The following is a 20,185-nucleotide window of genomic DNA, read 5'->3' as shown; positions in this document are numbered from 1 at the left end:
AGCTGGCAGCATCAAATTGCTGTGGGGCTCTTTTCCTGAAGTGGAAGCAATTGTGTTTAAGGCAAGGGTAGACAACGCCTTGGCCTGGCAGTCTGGGCAGATGAGACCGTGGGGCCAAGGGTTCGCTACTTCTGCAGTCTCATCTCCCCACCTTTCCTGCACCCCCAGCAAATTGTTCTGGCTCCCCTAAGACTAAGGCAGGGACTCGGGTGGCACTATGGGTTAAACCACAGAGCCTAGGACTTGCCGATCAGAAGGTCGGCGGTTCGAATCCCCGTGACGGGGTGAGCTCCCGTTGCTCAGTCCCCTAGCAGTTCGAAAACACGTCCAAGTACAAGTAGATAAATAGGTATCGCTCCGGCGGGAAGGTAAATGGCGTTTCCATGCGCTGCTCTGGTTCGCCAGAAGTGGCTTAGTCATGCTGGCCACATGACCCGGGAGCTGTACGTCGGCTCCCTCGGTCTATAGAGCGAGATGAGCGCCGCAACCCCAGAGTCAGCCACAACTGGACCTAATGGTCAGGGGTCCCTTTACCTTTTAAGACTATGGCAGCATCAAGGAAGGCAGAATAGAACTAGACACAAACAGAACCGGCACAACTGCATCCTGATCAAATTTGCAGATGACACCAAACTGGGAGGGTGGCTAACACCCCAGAGGACAGGATCACACTTCAAAACGACCTTGACAGATTAGAGAACTGGGCCAAAACAAACAAGATGAATTTTAATAGGGAGAAATGTAAAGTATTGCACTTGGGCAAAAAAAATGAGAGGCACAAATACAAGATGGGTGACACCTGGCTTGAGAGCAGTACATGTGAAAAGGATCTAGGAGTCTTGGTTGACCACAAACTTGACATGAGCCAACAGTGTGACGCGGCAGCTAAAAAAGCCAATGCAATTCTGGGCTGCATCAATAGGAGTATTGCATCTAGATCAAGGGAAGTAATAGTGCCACTGTATTCTGCTCTGGTCAGACCTCACCTGGAGTACTGTGTCCAGTTCTGGGCACCACAGTTCAAGAAGGACACTGACAAACTGGAATGTGTCCAGAGGAGGGCAACCAAAATGGTCAAAGGCCTGGAAACGATGCCTTATGAGGAACGGCTAAGGGAGCTGGGCATGTTTAGCCTGGAGAAGAGGAGGTTAAGGGGTGATATGATAGCCATGTTCAAATATATAAAAGGATGTCACATAGAGGAGGGAGAAAGGTTGTTTTCTGCTGCTCCAGAGAAGCGGACACGGAGCAATGGATCCAAACTACAAGAAAGAAGATTCCACCTAAACATTAGGAAGAACTTCCTGACAGTGAGAGCTGTTCGACAGTGGAATTTGCTGCCAAGGAGTGTGGTGGAGTCTCCTTCTTTGGAGGTCTTTAAGCAGAGGCTTGACAACCATATGTCAGGAGTGCTCTGATGGTGTTTCCTGCTTGGCAGGGGGTTGGACCCGATGGCCCTTGTGGTCTCTTCCAACTCTATGATTCTATGATTCTATGATTCTATGGTTGCTGATTAGTTTCTGGGCCCAATTCAAAGTGCTATAAAGGCTGAAGACCTCAAGATCTTAAGGACCACCTCTCCCCATATGAACCAACCCGGACCCTGTGCTTGTCACCCGATGCCCTTTTTACAGGCCTTTTCTGTTGTGGTTCCCTGACTGCTCCCCCCAGAGAGGCTCACCTGGCCCCATCATTACGTGTCTTTAGACACCAGGCAAAAAACATTCATCTTTACCCAGGTCCATGGCTATTGGATAAACTACAGTCTGTGAAAGTGTGGGGTTGTTGTTGTTTAGTTGTTTAGTCGTTTAGTCGTGTCCGACTCTTTGTGACCCCCTGGACCAGAGCATGCCAGGCACTCCTGTCTTCCACTGCCTCCCACAGTTTGGTCAAACTCATGTTTATAGCTTCGAGAACACTGTCCAACCATCTCGTCCTCTGTCGTCCCCTTCTCCTTGCGCCCTCCATCTTTCCCAACATCAGGGTCTTTTCTAGGGAGTCTTCTCTTCTCATGAGGTGGCCAAAATATTGGAGCCTCAGCTTCAGGATCCGTCCTTCCAGTGAGCACTCAGGGCTGATTTCCTTCAGAATGGATACGTTTGATCTTCTTGCAGTCCATGGGACTCTCAAGAGTCTCCTCCAGCACCATAATTCAAAAGCATCCATTCTTCAGCGATCAGCCTTCTTTATGGTCCAGCTCTCACTTGCATACATCACTACTGGGAAAACCATAGCTTTAACTATATGGACCTTTGTTGTCAAGGTGATGTCTCTGCTCTTTAAGATGCTGTCTAGGTTTGTCATTGCTTTTCGCCCAAGAAGCAGAGGACAGTTATTACTATGGATATTTTACTATTAGGCTGTCTGTCAGAATGCTTTTTACTATGTGTTATTGTTGATGTTTTGTAATGTGTCTCTAACATTGCACACCGCCCTGAGGTCTTTTGATAAAGAGTGATTAATAATAATAATAATAATAGATTGAGGGCTATTGGGGGGAGGGGCTTTTCAGCCTAGCACCCCAATGAAGATGCAGGTCATTTGGTGAGCAGGGAGGGGTGATGTCAGGGAACTGCCATCGGAGAGTCAGGTGGTGGAAGGGCTCAAGGAGGCTAGGAGACCCTCGGATGCTGAGGAAGGAACCAGCAGGGGGAGAGAGAGAGTTCCTGCAGAAACTCAGTTGGAGGGAGGGCTCCAAGATACTTCCAGTGAGAACAGCGGAGAAGTCTCAGGACCTCCGCTGGGGACGCCTACTCCGCGCAGGAAACTGTCACGCAGAGAATCCAGAATGAGAGTTTCCGTGAAGGAACTCTTATGTTGGCGTAAATTCCGGAAGCGCCCACTGACGGATTCTGCCAGCGATTGAGGTAGCCATGCACCCATGGCTCCGCGGTCTGGGAGAGTTTTGAGAAACTGATTGCATGAGTTGAGAACTCGACCATTTACGCACAAGCAGCCCCTTAACCCATAACAGGTGATGACCGAATTGAGCATTTGAGGGACAGGGAGCCAGAATATTTTGCAATACAGAAAATGCACCCCACCCCTGTCTCCTGATTCTCTGCAGTCTGCCCACCTCCACCTCGTAAGTCTGCCCCAGTGAGTGGGGTAAAAGGAGATCAGAGAGAAGCAGTGGGTGGAAGGTGCACAGCAGAGGAGAAGGCAACTATCTGGAGCCTGCCCCTGCCTCACCTGGCCTCACTGTTGTGCTGGCCCTGCAAGGCTGTATATGCCATTGCATATAGGTAAAGGTAAAGGTACCCCTGCCCGTACGGGCCAGTCTTGACAGACTCTGGGGTTGTGCGCCCATCTCACTTAAGAGGCCAAGGGCCAGCGCTGTCCGGAGACACTTCCGGGTCACGTGGCCAGCGTGACATCGCTGCTCTGGCGAGCCAGAGCCGCACACGGAAACGCCGTTTACCTTCCCGCTGGTAAGCGGTCCCTATTTATCTACTTGCACCCGGAGGTGCTTTCGAACTGCTAGGTTGGCAGGCGCTGGGACCGAGCAGCGGGAGCGCACCCCGCCGCAGGGATTCGAACCGCCGACCTTTCGATCGGCAAGTCCTAGGTGCTGAGGCTTTAACCCACAGCGCCACCTGCGTCCCATATGCCATTGCATATACAGCAGGTTTAAAACTGCCTTGTCACCTCCACAGCAGCCAACGAATCTCAGTCCCAGCCATTGGCTGAACTTCTGTGATGTCACGGAACTACAAGTTGCAAGCATTTGGGGCCATTGACAAACAGTCCGTTCTTCATCCATAAACTGCACCCGCAAGCCACATTTCCACTTGACCTTCTAAGAGTGTCCCATTATTAACTGTTTTAATAATATCTGTTCTGTCCTGGATAATGAAACCTTTTGATTAGATTATAAAACACCTTTCTAACGCTGTTGTGTGCCTTGATCTGAATAATGCACTTACAAAACTTATTATCTGCTGATACTGTAGGTTGTTATTTGAGTTGCCCTTTCCTAATTCTTCGGTTATTATGGACTATGAATCAGTGTCCTGATTAACAACAAAAAAAATTCCTTTATTGCTCAAATCATTCCTTGAGTAGAAATTGCTTGTCTGTGGTTCCCCACCCACCCCTTTAAACAGATTTTGAACGGCATTATTACCAACACCCAAGGTGAAAACAGTCAGCTGCCTTTTATTTTTATCCTGGCAATCCAACCGCATCATCGTAATTATATTATCTTTTATTCTTCTAGACCTGTCCTCCTTCTCTAGCCATTTAAAATAGGGGTGAGGAATATTTCTCAGCCAGGGGGCTGCATCCCTGCAGGTGCAGCTTTCCAGGGCCTGCCTTCCAGGGGGTGTCTGGGGCCAGAGGCAAAAAGTGACCATAGCAATGGATGGGATGTTAACCTGTGTACAATAGGCTATGCTCCAGCCAGCCTGGGAAGGAGGTGTGGCCTGTGGGCATGCCAGAGACCTACCTTCCAACTGTCCCAATTGGTCAGACCACACCTGGAATATTGCATCCAATTCTGGGCACCACAATTTAAGAAGGATGTTGACAAATGGGAACGTGTGCAGAGGAGGGCGACCAAGATGATCAAGGTCTGGGAACCAAGCCTGATGAGGAACGGTTGAAGGAGCTGGGTATGTTTAGCCTGGAAAAGGCTGAGAGGAGATAGGATAGTCCAACTATCTCAAGGGCTGTCACAGGGAACAGGGAAGAAGCTTGTTTTCTCCTGCTCTGTGGGGTACCAATGGCTTCAGGATACAGTGGTGCCTCGCAAGACGAAATTAATTCGTTCCGCGAGTTTTTTCGTCTAGCAAATTTTTCGTCTAGCGAAGCACGAAATCCCATAGGAATGCATTGAAAATCAATTAATGTGTTCCTATGGTCAAAAAAGGCATGGGACGCAGGTGGCGCTGTGGGTTAAAGCCTCAGCGCCTAGGGCTTGCCGATCGAAAGGTCGGCGGTTCGAATCCCTGTGGCGGGGTGCGCTCCCGCTGCTCGGTCCCAGCGCCTGCCAACCTAGCAGTTCAAAAGCACCTCCGGGTGCAAGTAGATAAATAGGGACCGCTTACCAGCGGGAAGGTAAACGGCGTTTCCGTGTGCGGCTCTGGCTCGCCAGAGCAGCGATGTCACGCTGGCCACGTGACCCGGAAGTGTCTCCGGACAGCGCTGGCCCCCGGCCTCTTGAGTGAGATGGGCGCACAACCCCAGAGTCTGTCAAGACTGGCCCGTACGGGCAGGGGTACCTTTACCTTTACCTATGGTCAAAAAAAGTCCAAACAAAGCCAAATTTGGTACAAAAAGAGTTTATTAACTGCTCTTTAAAGTCACACATACTGTAAAGAGCATTTCAAAAATTGAAGGAACAATAAATTAAGTTTATAAACATGACAGAAAAACATTTTAAAATCAACAAAGTGTCCAGTACATTTTCTAAGACTCTGGGGGACCACTCGAAGAAGGTTCCTCTTCCACTCTTTGCTTCTTGCTCAAGAACCTGTCCATGGTCTGCTGCTTCATCCGCCTTTTCAGCACCTCCCTGAAAGGCGCCATGACCGTCGTATCATAAGTGTTCCCAAGGTCATGTGCCACGTGCTTGTTAGGGTGGTGCCGCTCTGCAAAAGCCTGCACCTCCTTCCACTTCAGGCAAATGTCCCTCAGTTCTTTGGAGGACAGCCGTTCCTCAGTTGCTTCCAGCGAGGCCCGCTCCTGTGCAGCCTCTGCCTGCAGTTCGACCAGCTCCTGGGTGGTCAGCTCGTGGTCGTGCTCCTCCACCAGCTCGCAGACGTCCTCCTCTGTGACCTCCAGGCCCATGGTCCTCCCCAAGGCAACAATGTCCTGCACCACTGTTGACTCTGGTGCATCAGAGTCACTTGGTGCCACACAGTCCGGCCACAGGCTGCGCCAAGCGCAGTTCAAATTTCTCTGGCTGAGCCCGTTCCAGGCCATGGTGATCATCTTCAAGCAGGTGACGATGTCGAAGTGGTCCTTCCAGAATTCCCGCAGGGTGATGGTGGTGCAGTCAGTCACCTCGAAGCATCGCCTGAAAAGCTCCTTGGTGTAGAGTTTTTTGAAATTGGCGATGACCTGCTGATCCATCGGCTGGAGCAGTGGCGTGGTGTTAGGCAGCAGGAACATGATGTTGATGAAGCTGAACTCCTCCAACAAGTCCACCTCAAGGCCTTTAGGATGAGCAGGGGCATTGTCCATCAGAAGCAAAGCCTTCAGCGGCAGGTCATTGTCCAGCAGGTACTGTTTGACAGCAGGGCCAAAAGCAAGATTGACCCGGTCCACAAACAGCACACGTGTGACCCAAGCCTTACTGTTGGATCGCCACATGACACTCAGCTGCTCCTTGTCAATCTTGTGTCTCTTGAAGGCCCGTGGGTTCTCCGAGTGGTACACCAGCAGGGGCTTGATCTTCAGGTCGCTGCTTGCGTTGGCACAGAAGAGCAGGGTCAGACAGTCCTTCATGGGCTTGTGGCCAGGCAACTTGGCCTCCTCCTGTGTGATGAAAGTCCTTTTGGGCATCCTCTTCCAAAACAGCCCGGTCTCGTCGCAGCTGAAGACCTGCTGTGGAACGTAGCCCTCTGTCTTCACAACCTCCAGGAACTCCGCTGCAAACTCTTCAGCCGCAGGAACATCAGAACTGGCAGCCTCTCCATGCCTGACCACGCTGTGGATTCCAGATCTTGTCTTGAACCGGTCAAACCAACCTCTGCTTGCCTTGAAGACTTCTGGCTCGCCTGAGGTTCCTGGCTGTTCCTGGACGAGGTCTGCGTGCAAGGCCTTGGCCTTCTCACAAATGATGGCCTCAGTCACTGTGTCCCCTGCACGCTGCTTCTCTTCTATCCAGATGAGCAGCAACTTCTTGACCTCCTCCAGAACAGCTGGGCGGTTCTTCACGATCCTGGTGACTCCCTTGGCTGCATCAGTCGCCAGGATCTTCTCCCTCATCTTCAGGATGGTCCCGATGGTCGATGGATTCCTCCCGTACTCCCTGGCGAGGTCCGTCACACGCATTCCGCCGTCGTGCTTCCGGATGATCTCCTTCTTCATCTCCAGCGTCACCTTCTCCTTCTTCCTCTCGCCGGCCTCTGCAGCAGCAGTCTTCTTGGGTCCCATGGCAGCACAGCTCCTACCTTCATAAACTCACACACACACACACAAAATCAGTGCTGTGATTCAAATCCAAAAAATTCAAAAATACCCAGCCACCCACCACACAGAAATTCAAACCCAGAACCAAGTCCTTGAATCCCAAACACCCCAACCCAAAATCCAAACCCCCCCAAAAAAGTTTTAAAAGTTTAACTTACCAAATGGATGCAAAAGAAGTTATGGAAAAGCTTCAACAATTAATCACCGAAGTCTTCAGAAACCTCAAATGGCTGCAAAAGAAGTTTTGGAAAAGCTTCAAAAATCACCAAAGTCTTCAAAAACCTCAACTGTTCCCCCAGCCACCCACCCACCACACAGAAATTGCAAACCCCTCCCCAACTGCTCCCCCAGCCCCTCCCCAACTGCTGCAAACCCCTCCTCAACTGTTCCCCCAGCCACCCAGCACACAGAAATTCAAACTCAGAATTTTTTTTTTAAAAAAACAACAACATGGCCCAATGGTCACAGAGAAACAGAAAAATTCAAAAAAAAACCCCCACAAGCTCCCAGATTCCTGCAAAAACCTCCCCAGCTGTTCCCCCAGCCACCCAGCACACAGAAATTCAAACTCAGAATTTTTTTAAAAAAAAACAACATGGCCCAATGGTCACAAAAAATCATAAAAATTCAAAAAAAAAAACCCCACAAGCGCCCAGATTCCTGCAAAAACCTCCCCAGCTGTTCCCCCAGCCACCCAGCACACAGAAATTCAAACTCAGATTTTTTTTTTAAAAAAAAAAACAACATGGCCCAATGGTCACAAAAAATCATAAAAATTAAAAAAAACCCCCACAAGCTCCCAGATTCTTGCAACCCCCCCCCAACACCAAGTCCTTGAATCCCAAACACCCCAACCCAAAATCCAAAAACCACAAAAAAAGTTTTTAAAGTTTAACTTACCAAATGGATGCAAAAGAAGTTCTGGAAAAGTTTTGGAAAAGCTTCAAAAATGAGCAAAGTCTGAAAAAAGGCTACCAAACCGCATGCTAACAGTTGCTCCTCGAAGTCAAGTTGCAACTGGAGCTGTTTAATGGTTTTAAGACAAAGGAAACAAAGTCGCAAGACGTTTTCGTCTTGCGAAGCAAGCCCATAGGGAAATTCGTCTTGCGAAGCAACTCGAAAACGGAAAACTCTTTCGTCTAGCGAGTTTTCCGTCTTGCGAGGCGTTCGTCTTGCGGGGCCCCGATTTGGTGGAATGCTCTGCCTTTCATTTCTTTACAAGTTATTTTTAAAGTCCAGCTAATGTTTCTATGGGACGCAGGTGGCGCTGTGGGTTAAAGCCTCAGCGCCTAGGACTTGCTGATCGAAAGGTCGGCGGTTCGAATCCCTGCGGCGGGGTGCGCTCCTGCTGCTCGGTCCCAGCGCCTGCCAACCTAGCAGTTCGAAAGCACCTCCGGGTGCAAGTAGATAAATAGGGACCGCTTACCAGCGGGAAGGTAAACGGCGTTTCCGTGTGCGGCTCTGGCTCGCCAGAGCAGCGATGTCACGCTGGCCACGTGACCCGGAAGTGTCTCCGGACAGCGCTGGCCCCTGGCCTCTTAAGTGAGATGGGCGCACAACCCCAGAGTCTGTCAAGACTGGCCCGTACGGGCAGGGGTACCTTTACCTTTTACCTTTAATGTTTCTATTTGTTTACAATGGTCTCCTAAGTAAGTTATGAATTTCCCCCATTCTTTTTTAAAGTCATTATCTTATTGATTCCTGAGTCTCCCAGTTAGTTTTGCCATTTCAGCACAGTCCAGCAGTCGGGCTTGCCATTCTTCCCTTGTTGGGGTCTGTTGGTTCTTTCCACCTTTGGGCTAGTAGCATCTCCTGATGTTCTCAACTCCGCAAAACGCAAAGGCTGCAATCCCAAGGGTGCTTCTTTGAACACAGTTGGCTTTACTTCTGAGTAGACAAACGCAGTACCCGTCGGCAGGTCTCAGCAGGAGGCACCTCGTATCTGACTTGCTTCTAACAGCTGTGCTCGCTCGGGGTTCTCATTCATCTTTCCTTTTTTGAAGCCAGACAGGAAAGCAGATGGCGGCTGATGGCAAGAAGGTACCTGCTGATGTCTCGACTCGCCCGACGAAGCTGACAGCTAGAGATGGCAGGAAAATGTTAGCAGTGCCTAAGGAGAATGCGTGGGCAGAGCGAGGAGCCCATCCTGGTGGCCTGATCCTGACCTTCTGGGAACTGCGTTGGAGCCTTATCTCCAGAGTAGTAGTAGTAATAATAATAATTATTATTAATAATAATAAGAGTTGGTGGAAGAAGATTGGAAGAAATTTAAAATCTATTTACAGAAACACTGTAAAATTTTTGAATGTTGATGACGTTGAAATGAAATGAAGTGGTTCTAGTAATAAGGCAAAATAAGAATATGCAAGAATGGATTGATATTAGACGAAAATTTGAAGCTATAATATATGAGGATAAATAATTAAGGGTAAATTAAGAGGGTATGAATTTGCTGAACCAATTTTTAAATGGAATACAAAAAAGGGAGGTGTGAGGAAGTCAGGAAAATAAGTAAATGAACGGTGAGAAATTAAAAAGAGGGATTTTTATTTTTTATTTTTATTTTTCTTTCTATGTTAAACTTTGGTTTTTGTATTTTTCTTGTGTTTTTTGTTTATTGTCTTGTAACTTTTTTCTTGTTAAAAATTTAATAAAATATCATTTAATAATAATAATAATAATAATAATAATAATTTTTATTTATACCCCGCCCTCCCCAGCCAAGGCCGGGCTCAGAGCGGCTTACAAACAATAATAAAAACAAGTTGAATGATTACAACTTAAAAACAAAATTAAAATACAACGTTAAAATATTGAAACATTAAAATATTAAAATGTAGCCTCATCGCAGAAGGAGAAGGAAAGGAAAAAAGAAAGAAAGAGAGGGAGGGAGGGAATCAAACTGGCTCCAAGCCAAAGGCCAGGCGGAACAACTCTGTCTTACAGGCCCTGCGGAAAGAAATCAGATCCTGCAGGGCCCTGGTCTCATGAGGCAGAGCGTTCCACCAGGCCGGGGCCAGTGTTGAAAAGGCCCTGCCTCTGGTTGAAGCTAATCTAACTTCCTTAGGGCCCGGGACCACTAGGGTGTTGCTATTTATGGACCTTGAGGCTCTCCGTGGGGCACACCGGGAGAGGCGGTCCCGTAGGTACGAGGGTCCTAGGCCGTGAAGGGCTTTAAAGGTCAAAAGCAGCACCTTAAATCTGACCCTGTACTCTACCAGGAGCCAGTGCAGTTTGAAAAGCACTGGGTGAATATGCTCCCATGGCAGAGACCCTGTGAGGAGCCTCCCTGCTGCATTCTGCACCCGCTGGAGTTTCTGGGTCAGCTTCAAGGGCAGCCCCACATAGAGCGAATTACAGTAGTCAAGCCTGGAGATGACCGTCGCATGGATCACTGTGGCCAGGTCAGGGCGAGAAAGGTAATAGTAGTAGTAGTAGTAGTAATAATAATAATAATAATAAACCTTTATTCTCACTATACCACCTGGATGCAGTGAAATTAATCGCTCACACTTTGTGGAATCCTGGACTTCCCAGGTCTTTAGCATGTGCTCTAACTTACCCCCAGCAGGGCAAATGTGGTCATTCAGCACGGGGAAAGTTTCAAGGTCAATCGTGACATCTGTCTCTAGGTAGGGTTGGGGAGACCACCAGCCTGAAACCCTGGAGAGCTGCTGCCAGTCAGTGCCAGAGATGGAGCAACAGTGTGACTCAGTATAAGGTAATAATAATAATAATAATAATAATTTTTTATTTATGCCCTGCCCTTCCTGGTTCAGGAAACCGGGTTCAGGGAGGCTAACAACAAATTTAAAACACTTAATTGATGCATAAAATACAGTATAAAATGTGAATAACAATAAATTCAGAATTCAAAAATAAATTTAGGGGGGAAATCCATCCAATAAATATTAGATGATAACCAAGGCTAGCTGGCTAAATTAGTCCTATTTGGGCCAGTGAGGAAACCAGGGGAGAATTAGCTGTGGGATCCTAGAGCAGGTAATCTTCATAAAAAGGGGATGGGGAGAGAAGGAAGGGGAATAAAAGATCAGGCTAAGTTCAAGTTGAAAGCTAGGCAGAATAGCTCTGTCTTACAGGCCTGATGGAAGGAGGTTAAATCCCGCAGGGCCCTGGTCTCATGGGACAGAGCATTCCACCAGGTCGGAGCCATCACTGAGAAGGCCCTGGCCCTGGTGGAGGATAATCTGACTTCCCTAGGGCCCGGGACCTCTAAACTATGATTATTCATGGACTTTAAGGTCCTCTGCAGGGCAGACCAGGAGAGGCAGTCCCATAAATTCGGCTTTGTATGGGCTCTTCTTATCTGATGTGGTCCTGATCTCCTGACCCCAATGCACCCCAATTTTGGCCTTAGAGGGATGATGTTATGAAGATGCCCTCACTAGAGTTGGGATTCTTAAGAGCTCAGCTTCCTGGCATCTCTTCGAACAGGGTGGGTGGGAAGACTTCAAGCTTCCAAGATCTTTGTTGTCTCTCTGCACCAGAATCCCTGGGTCCAACAGCTGGAGTCAACGATCCACAGTCAGAGTCTAGGTGCTTCTCAACAGGTAAAGGTAAAAGGTAAAGAGCCCCTAGACCAGGCATCCCCAAACTCAGCCCTCCAGATGTTTTGGGACTACAATTCCCATCATCTCTGACCACTGGTCCTGTCATCTGGAGGGCTGAGTTTGGGGATGCCTGCTCTAGACAGTTAAGTCTAGTCAAAGGCGACTAAGGGGTTGCAGCGTTCATCTCGATTTCAGGCCAAGGGAGCCAGCGTCTGTCCACAGACAGCTTTCCGGGTCATGTGGCCAGGATGACTAAACCGCTTCTGGCACAACAGGACACCATGACATAAACGTAAGCCAGAGCATACGGAAACGCTGTTTTCCTTCCCGCCGCAGTGGTACCTATTTATCTACTTGCACTGGCGTGCTTTCGAACTGCTAGGTTGGCAGGAGCAGGGACCGAGCAACAGGAACTCATCCCATCGTGGGGATTCAAACCGCCGACCTTCTGACCGGTAAGCCCAAGAGGCTCAGTGGTTTAGACCACAGAGCCATCCGTTTCCCAGTTGCTGGAAACCAAAGAAGGGGAGAGGGTTCTTGCACTTAGGTCCAGTTTGCAAGCTTCCCAAAGACTGGCTTCTGTGGCAATAGGATGCAGGATTCGATGCCCCACTGGCATGACCCAGCAATCTCCTTTTATGCACAAATCAGTGGTTCAGGAAGTTCTGTTTTCAGTACCAGAAATGAACTCTCAGTCCTTTCCCATAAAAACCATTCCTGGTTCCCTGCTGCTCCACTGTCCTTCAGCAAAAAGTTGTTACTATTGTGGAACAATTGGGTGTCAACAATCCCTGGGGGTTCCCTGCAAATTAGCCAGAGATCTCCCAGGAGATCCACTTGGCTCTAACATTTGCTCTCCGCTATCTCAGAATAGATGTCACTGTTTTCACCTCCCAGAGATTCAGCAGCTTCACCAGCAAATCCAAGAGGACTGGAAGCAGTTAGAATCCTTGCTCTCGTCTAAGAAGAGGGGAAAGAGTTGGCCAAAGGAGACACAAAGCGGTTTACAAGAGGTGAGATATTGGATAGAAAAAAGGAGAGGGGAGGGATCTATTGGTCTCCAACCTGATTCAAGGTGGGTCGCTGCAGAACCATGACCTTCCTGCAGAATATACTGCAAAAGATTCGGGTGTCCCCAAATGCATGTTTGGGTTAAAAGCGGGCGCTGGGTCTGCTTAAAAACCTCCACGGAATGAGAGTCCATGACCTCTTGTAGAAGTCTGTTCCACTGTCAAACAGCTCTTACTGCCATAAAGTTCTTCCTGATGTGGCGTCGGAATCTCCTTTCTTGTAAGTGGAAGCCATGGGTTCGAGTCCTACCCTCTGAAGCAGGAGAAAACAAGCTTGCTCCCTCTTCCTTGTGACAGACCTTGAGATATCTGATGGTGGCTCTCCATGGGTGTAGCCAAAGGGGGGAAATAAAAAGGAGATAAATAAAAATATTTAACTAACTGAGGTTCTGCCCCCCAACAAAAATCCTGGCTAGACCCATGTGGCTCTCATATCTCCTCTTTCCCAGGCTAACTAAACATACCCGGCTCCTTCAACCGCTCCTCATCAGGCTTGGAAACCTGCCCTGAACTAGAAAACGCCGCAAGCTTTCCTCGGAGGGGAGTCTGAGCAGCCTTTCCCTGCCCCCACACTTAGGGGGGCGGGGAGTAGAGAAGCGCCGCGAGCCCCCCAGCAGGTGGCACTGTTGCCCTTGGCAAGGCCACCTGGCTCTCCCCGCCACCCCCCCACCCCCACCCCGGGGGGAAATCGGAGCGTGCGTTTCCGACAGCATCCAGTTCTGCCTCTGAACTTTCTTCTCTCTCTCTCCCCCCCCCCCCCCCCGCCAGCTCCCTCCCTCCCTCCCTCTTTCTCCCTCGGTCTCTTCCTGTGCAGTGTGGGATTTCACTTCCCCGCCGCGCTATGGCAAGGACGGGCTCTGCTGAAGAAGCAGCAGCAGCAGCAGCAGCAGCAGCAGGCAGAGCCGCCGAGGATCAGGGCCCGGCCCGGGGGCGCCGCCGCTGCGCTTAAGCTGGCGAGCTGACGGGGCTGCACCGGGCTCGCCTTCCCCGTTCACACGACCCCCCCCCCACGCAAAACCCCCTCGCGCCCCATCCCCAACCTTGCAGCCTTTCCCGTTGCTCCCCGATTTCTCTTGCGCTCCCGAGCCTCCGGATCGCGGGCAGCGCGCAGCGGACGGGATCCGCCTCGGAGGATGGCTGGCTCCGGCACGGATTTCCCCGGCGATCGGCGGCGGCGGCGGCAACAGCAGCAGCAGCAGGAGGCTCCCTGCGCGCACTGAGGGCGGCGGGGAAGGCGACGCGAGGTAAGAGCCACGTCTGGTCCTCCTGGACCCGTTTGCTGCGCGCGTTGGGAGGATCGCGCGGTGCGAGGGAGGGGGGGGAAACCAGCCTTCCGGGATCAGGAGGTGCAGACCCGCGCGCATCGACCCGCAGAGCCATCCACGCGCGCGCGCGCATTTTTCGCATTCTTGCTTGCGCGGGGAGCGGCGTTTGCGCGTTACGGAGCGCGGGGATCGGGGAGGTTGGGGAGCGGCGGCGCTGGAACGATGGACGCGGAAGGGAACGAGGCGGTCGTGGGAACGCGTACACGGAGCGGGATGGAGAGAGGGATGCGGGGAGGATGGGTGCCTTGGCTTGAGCTCTCGCATTCCCCCAACCCCCAAAGTACCCAAGTGGAAGATCCGTTCAGGATCCAGGGTAGGGCCAAATCGCGTGGGTAAGGACGGAAATCAAATAACCACACCTCTTTTGCGCTACGGTGGTGGGCTGCAACCTAGGTGGTCTCGGGGGTGGTGGTGTTGTAACATATGGTGGGATTATTCTTGGTGGTACGTGCCCTGTTTGAATTACGCTTGAGTAGGACTCACAGAGTCCGGGATACCCTCCTCAAGTCGTGCACTAAAGAGCCCAGGAATCTGCCCCACACTGACTCCCTTAGCTTGGTTGACACTGGCAGGGGCTTCCCCATTGCCATGCCCTTTCGCCAAGGCTTGAACCCGGGACCTTTCGCTTGCCAGGCCTGTCCTCTGGGGGTCCCAAGCTGAGAGAGGGCCCTTCCCCAGAGATCAGCCGCTGGAGAGAGGGTAGAAAAGGAATGCAGAAAAACGAAAATATCAGCTGGGGCTGGGCCTAGCAGCAGCCCACAGAGGCTTGGAGTGTGTGCTGCTTTGTTTTGCTTTGCCTCCAGGAAGAGAAAAAGCTGTTTTTGCAGAAGGGAGAAAACCTCCAAGTGGCGAGGGAGAGGAAGAAAGGAAGGGGGAGTCCAGACAGCAGCTTGTTTCTTGGCTTTGTGTGTTTGTGTGGGGTGCCAAGGGCTTTGGGGCAGACGAGGCCTGGCACCCAGGAGCCAGCCGGTGCCATGGGGGCCGTGGCTCGCACCCTTAGCACCGGCTGGGGTCCTAGTTGAAATGCCAACCTTGGAGAGGGGACAAGTGGGTGCCCCCAGAGGCCTTGTCTCCCTTGCCCTTGGCTGACCAGCTCACCACCGCAGTCCAGGGAGCGATGGGGGTCGGGTGGGAAGGGTATTCAGTTTCTCAGGCAGGGCTTTGTGAGCAAGAGGAGGCTGCAAAGGACGCTTGCTTTCCCAGTTGCAACCCCCCCCCCCCCCGAAACCCGCTCAGGGGGCCTAAGGAAGAAGAGGGGCCTCTCGGAATGACAGGCAAGATGTGATTTGGGGCTTGCTGGTTTAGGCCTGCAGCTGGCGAGCCTCGTTTTGAAAGAGGCTCCGCAGGCATCCTTGCAACGGTGCAGGCGGAGAAATCAGAAGGGCGCCCCACAGCTCGGCCTGGGCCCCGGAAGGTGTTTTCCGAATCCGTTGCTCAGCCCCAGAATGGGGGCGGATGGCGTCAGCGGTGTTGTGGTCTGGGGAGCACAGTGGCCCGCTAGGCAGGCTGCTTCGTTTTTGCAGACGTTTCTTCTGATGCTGAAAGCTTTTGTTTGTTTATTTATTCCCCTTTCCCAGAAGGATGAGTTTGCTCGCAGGCAGCGCTTGGTTTTCTTTTCTTTTAAATTTTAATTTCAGGGACTGTTTTTAACGTTGCTGCCTAGTGCTATGGCACTGTGGTGAGCCTCAGCGATTTATAAACATCCATCATCGTCGCAGCAAGCGAGGAAATGGCGATGATAAAGATAGCACATCTTATGCATTTTATTTTTTGGTATTTCTGTACCATCAGCTAACAAAAGCTCTCTGGATGGTTTAGCAAAAAAAAAAAGTTAATGCCATAATTTTTAAAAATAAATTTTAACATGCATATAGTATTTAGGGAAGAAGCTCAAAATAGCTTCCCATTATCTTAGTAACCGCTCACAACAGTCCTGTAAGGTAGACCAGATGATCCTCACTTGGCAGATGAGGGTGGGAATGTTGCCTAAGGCTTCCCTGAGTTCTCAGGTGAGGCAAGATTTTTGAAGAGGGGATGGTACGATGAACTCATGAGCAGGATTTGAACTCGGAGCAACAGAAGGAATGAGAGATTATTGTATTTTTGTCACGGTATAAGAGCTAGAAGATAGGTGCAACAAAGGGAGAGAAATAAAAACACTGGAAAACGGGGTGGGAAGTTGGCAAAACAAAAGAAGAAATATTATGCATTGGAGTGTATACGTGGAACTTTGAAAATTTAACAAAATATAACTGGAAAAAGAGATTTTTGAAGAGGGGATGCCCCAACTCACATAGCTTAGCATACAACTGCCTTTTGTTGCTCTGGTGATAAACTGCCCTGTGTCTTCTGAGCATGTGCAAAGTGTAGTTGCTTCAGCCCTGTGGGCCGCTGTGCATCTTCCCTTCGTGAAAAGCCCATGTGTCGTGACTGCATATGTGTACCCTTCAGTGTGGGTGTGCATGAACTGCAAAGATATTGGCTGTGTATATGCAATTCCTGCGCATAAGGGCATTGCGACAAATCTACGTGCTGGTTTTAAAAGTTGCATTTGACCTGGCCATGCTTCCTGCGTAGGAAATACGTCTCCCATTCAGTGAGCACAGGTAAACACGGTCCACACCCTCTGGCCTCGAGTCAGGGCTGCTTTGGGTCAAGGTCCACCCGAACCTGCTTTCCTCTGCCAGTGCAACACCAGCCAGCCAGATGCTTCTGGGAACTTGCAGGTGAGCCCTACAAGTGAGCCTGTTCCCCTGTATCTGTTACTCTCAGGTATATTGCTTCTGGACCTGGAGGTTCCTTAATTAGGCACGACAAATAGGCACCACATAGACTTCTCCATGTAACTGGCTGGTTCTTATTTAAAGCCATCTTGCTAGACCAGGGGTAGGAAACTTGTCCTGTGAGTGGTTAGGCTGAAATTCCCACCGTCTCTGAACATTGGCCAGGCTGGCTGGGGTGCAGTGTTAGAAATTAGCCAGGTGCCAGGAGCATTTTTCACCTGGATTTTGTCCACTTGTGACCAGGTGAAGATTCCTGGATGGCGCCAGACACCTCCACCATCCGGACATGCATGGCTGGGGGTCCGTGGATCTGGACTGTTTTCACGCACTAACACCCTTATCCTGTAGAATATGGTTACCAGATTTTTTTCCCAATGAATCTGGGGATTTTATTGATTGATTGATTGATTGATTGAAGCTGAGTAGCAACAGGGAGTCAGCAGTGGGGATGGTGAGGCAAAAGACCCTGGGCCCCAGCACACATGCATATTGTATAAAGGTTGCAAAGCCCTTTTTTGCACCCTGTGAAACATAAATGTGCAGTTTTTAAAAAACTGGGCAACAGCGCGTTGCCCGCCCGTGACTAGGCGTGCGGTTTCTCTGCCAGGCAAGGTGCAAAGCCCTTCTTTCGCACCCTGTGAAACATAAATGTGCAGTTTTTTAAAAAACTGGGCAATGGCCACCCGCCCGTAACTGCTGAGCCTCCCCCGATTGGTCAAAACAAAGGGGGCAGGAGATCTGTACCGCTGAGTGTCCCTGGTTCCCCTTTGGCAGTGGTGGTGGCAGCGGCAGTCAGCAGCCCAGAGCCAGCTTAGTAGTGCAGTTGGCTCTGACTGGCTTCAGGAGCTGCTCACTGCCATGTTGCCCGCTATTTTTCCTTGCCGGAAGTCCCCATATGATCTGTTGCGCACAAGACACATCATATGGGGACTTCCGGCGAGGAAAAATGGTGGGTGCCATGGCAGCGAGCAGCTTCTGAAGCCAGCCAGAGCCAACTGCGCTACCAGGCTGGCTCCGGGCTGCTGAGGCTGCCGCTGCCATGTTTCCCGGGGACAGATTTGCAAATCTGGGGACATTCCGGGGACTGAATTTGTCCGGGGACAGATTTGCAAATCCGGGGACTGTTCCCGGGAACCGGGGAACATCTGGTAACCCTACTGTAGAATTTGATCAGTTATATTTTATCTGCACAATCGGAACGAATTTCAAGAAGCAAGCCTGCGCAAGAGCAGGCACCATTAAGAAAAAGAGGTAGGAATAGTCCAATATAAATGCAGGCGGTCCCTGGATCACGGGGCTTTTCTTCTTTAGGTTCTCAAAGTTTTTGCTAGGCGAAAGCTCCCTGGATAGCTCAGTTGGTCAGAGCGTGGTGTTGATAACGCCAGGGTTGCAGGTTCGATCCCTGAATGGGAGAGCGGCATATTCCAGCATTGCAGGGGGTTGCATTTGATGACCCTCATAATCTCTTCCAACTCCGCAATTCTATGATTCTAAGTCCTATACCTGACCATTGTCATTGCTGGCTGGGGCAGATGGGAGCTGGAGTCTGGGGCGCCCCAGGTTTGCCATCCCTGTGCCGGCAGCAGCACCCGCAAGTGTGTAGAGGCTTCAGCTCCCCTCTAGTGGGCGTGCGCATAAATTCATGCACGCGAGCCCCAAGGAGCAATGTGCTGTACGCAGCCTGTCATTTCTCACCCCTCAGCCGGGTAGGTCAATTTCAATCTGCTGTTAACGAAGTACGGGACAAGAACGTTCACTTTTTGGTGTACCTTTTAACCCAAAGAAAGAGGAGCCGCTTTGAAAATCAGCGCAGGACAGTGTTACTGCAGATCAGAGTCCATGAATGCAGCCTGCCGAGGTTGGAGGAGAGCCTTTGGGAAAGCACAGCGGAGAGGCCCTGGGCATGAGAGCTACAAGGGTATCCCTGTTTTCTCTTGGGAAAAGTTGGGAATGCAGTCCTGAACTTGGAATTGCTGAGCCAGGGGATACTTAATGTGTCGCAACAAACGTGAGCAGCTGGATTCCGGTGTTTATTCTTAAAGTGCAAAGCCATGTGGGGAGGTGGAATTTGAAGTGAGAAGCAGTTGTGTAGGAGTGCCTGTGCTTAACCCTTCCCCATCTGCCATTTCTCCGTTCCAAATCACCAGGGGCATCGAAAGATGCCGGGCATGGGCCAAGGGGACAAAAATTTGCATCCCATCTGCCACTGCCATTTTCTATGTACAGACACAGGTTTAGAATTTGAATGGCGGCACAAGACGAGCCTGCTAATTTCCTATCCGTATCGCCCCAGATAAGCACAATTAATCTGCCCCCCACCCCCAGATCATCCCAAATCAGTTCTTACTCAATTCATTTGTCCCCAATTAATTTCCCAACAGATCCTGCTCCAAATCAATTCAATTCCTTTTCAATTAGTCCCATTCATTAAGCCCAAATCATCTCTAGATAAAGTCCTCTTAAATTAATTTATTTCCCCAACTTAATATCCTACCCAGAAACTGAGATCATCCTCTCTATTCGGTTTCCTCTGAATTCATTGCACACCAAGAAACATTTGGGGGGGCGTACACACAAAAAAAAGTTCTGGGGCCCATGGACATACCCCTAGCAACACCCACTTAATCAACTTCCCCCAAGCATGTTTTCGCCTAGTCGCCTTCCTTAACAAGGGGCTGTAGGTCAGTGCTGAACCTATGTTTCCAAGGGGTCAAACAGCAGGGGGCGGGAAAGACCCTACTCTGCCTGAGACGCTGGGAAGCTGCTGCCAGTCAGAGTAGGTGGCACAAGGCTAGACGCCAATGGTGCTGTGGTCTAAACCACCATGCCTCTTGGGCTTGCTGATCAGAAGGTTGGTGGTTCAAATCCCCATGATGGAGTGAGCTCCCATTGCTCTGTCCCAGCTCCTGCCAACCTAGCAGTTCGAAAGCAAGTAGATAAATAGGTACCACTGTGGCGGGAAGGTAAACGGCATTTCCGTGCGCTCTGGTTTCCGTCACAGTGTCCCATTATGCCAGATGCAGTTTAGTCCTGCTGGCCACATGACCCGGAAAGCTGTCTGTGAACAAATGCCGGCTCCCTCGGCCTGAAAGCAAGATGAGTGCAGCAACCCCATAGTCACCTTTGACTGGACTTAACCGTCCAGCAGTCCTTTACCTTTACCTTACAAGGCAAGATGAACAAATAGTTTAACCTGGTATAAGGCAGCTTCTTTCTTCCAGCCCCCTAATATTCCGCCTACACTGTGGAACTCCCTGGATCTTGATATCAGGCAAGCCCCTTCACTGCATGCTGAAAAC

General features: G+C 50.3%; 1 protein-coding gene and 1 long non-coding RNA gene across 2 annotated transcripts in view; one reads left to right on the top strand and one right to left on the bottom strand.

Moving 5' to 3' along the window:
- Positions 1-4,734: 4,734 nt before the first annotated feature.
- On the bottom strand, positions 4,735-8,313 carry LOC307203345. The gene is made up of 3 exons (XR_013833166.1): positions 7,501-8,313; positions 5,235-5,464; positions 4,735-4,855 (listed from the first exon to the last, which is right to left on the bottom strand). It is a non-coding gene; the product is annotated as an uncharacterized lncRNA (long non-coding RNA).
- Positions 8,314-13,850: 5,537 nt separating this feature from the next.
- Positions 13,851-20,185, top strand: part of RAI1 (retinoic acid induced 1) — a 219,806-nt gene continuing 213,471 nt past the window's right edge. Inside the window, exon 1 of the mRNA XM_079953659.1 lies at positions 13,851-14,022. The gene's annotated coding sequence lies outside the window, so the exon portion shown is untranslated. The remainder of the gene's footprint in view (positions 14,023-20,185) is intronic.

This window comes from Podarcis cretensis, assembly GCF_951804945.1.
Source record: "Podarcis cretensis genome assembly, chromosome: 14".
Classification (NCBI taxonomy): domain Eukaryota; kingdom Metazoa; phylum Chordata; class Lepidosauria; order Squamata; family Lacertidae; genus Podarcis; species Podarcis cretensis.
The sequence above is the reverse complement of the archived record's forward strand: the minus strand, read 5'-3'. Positions and strand labels throughout refer to the sequence as shown.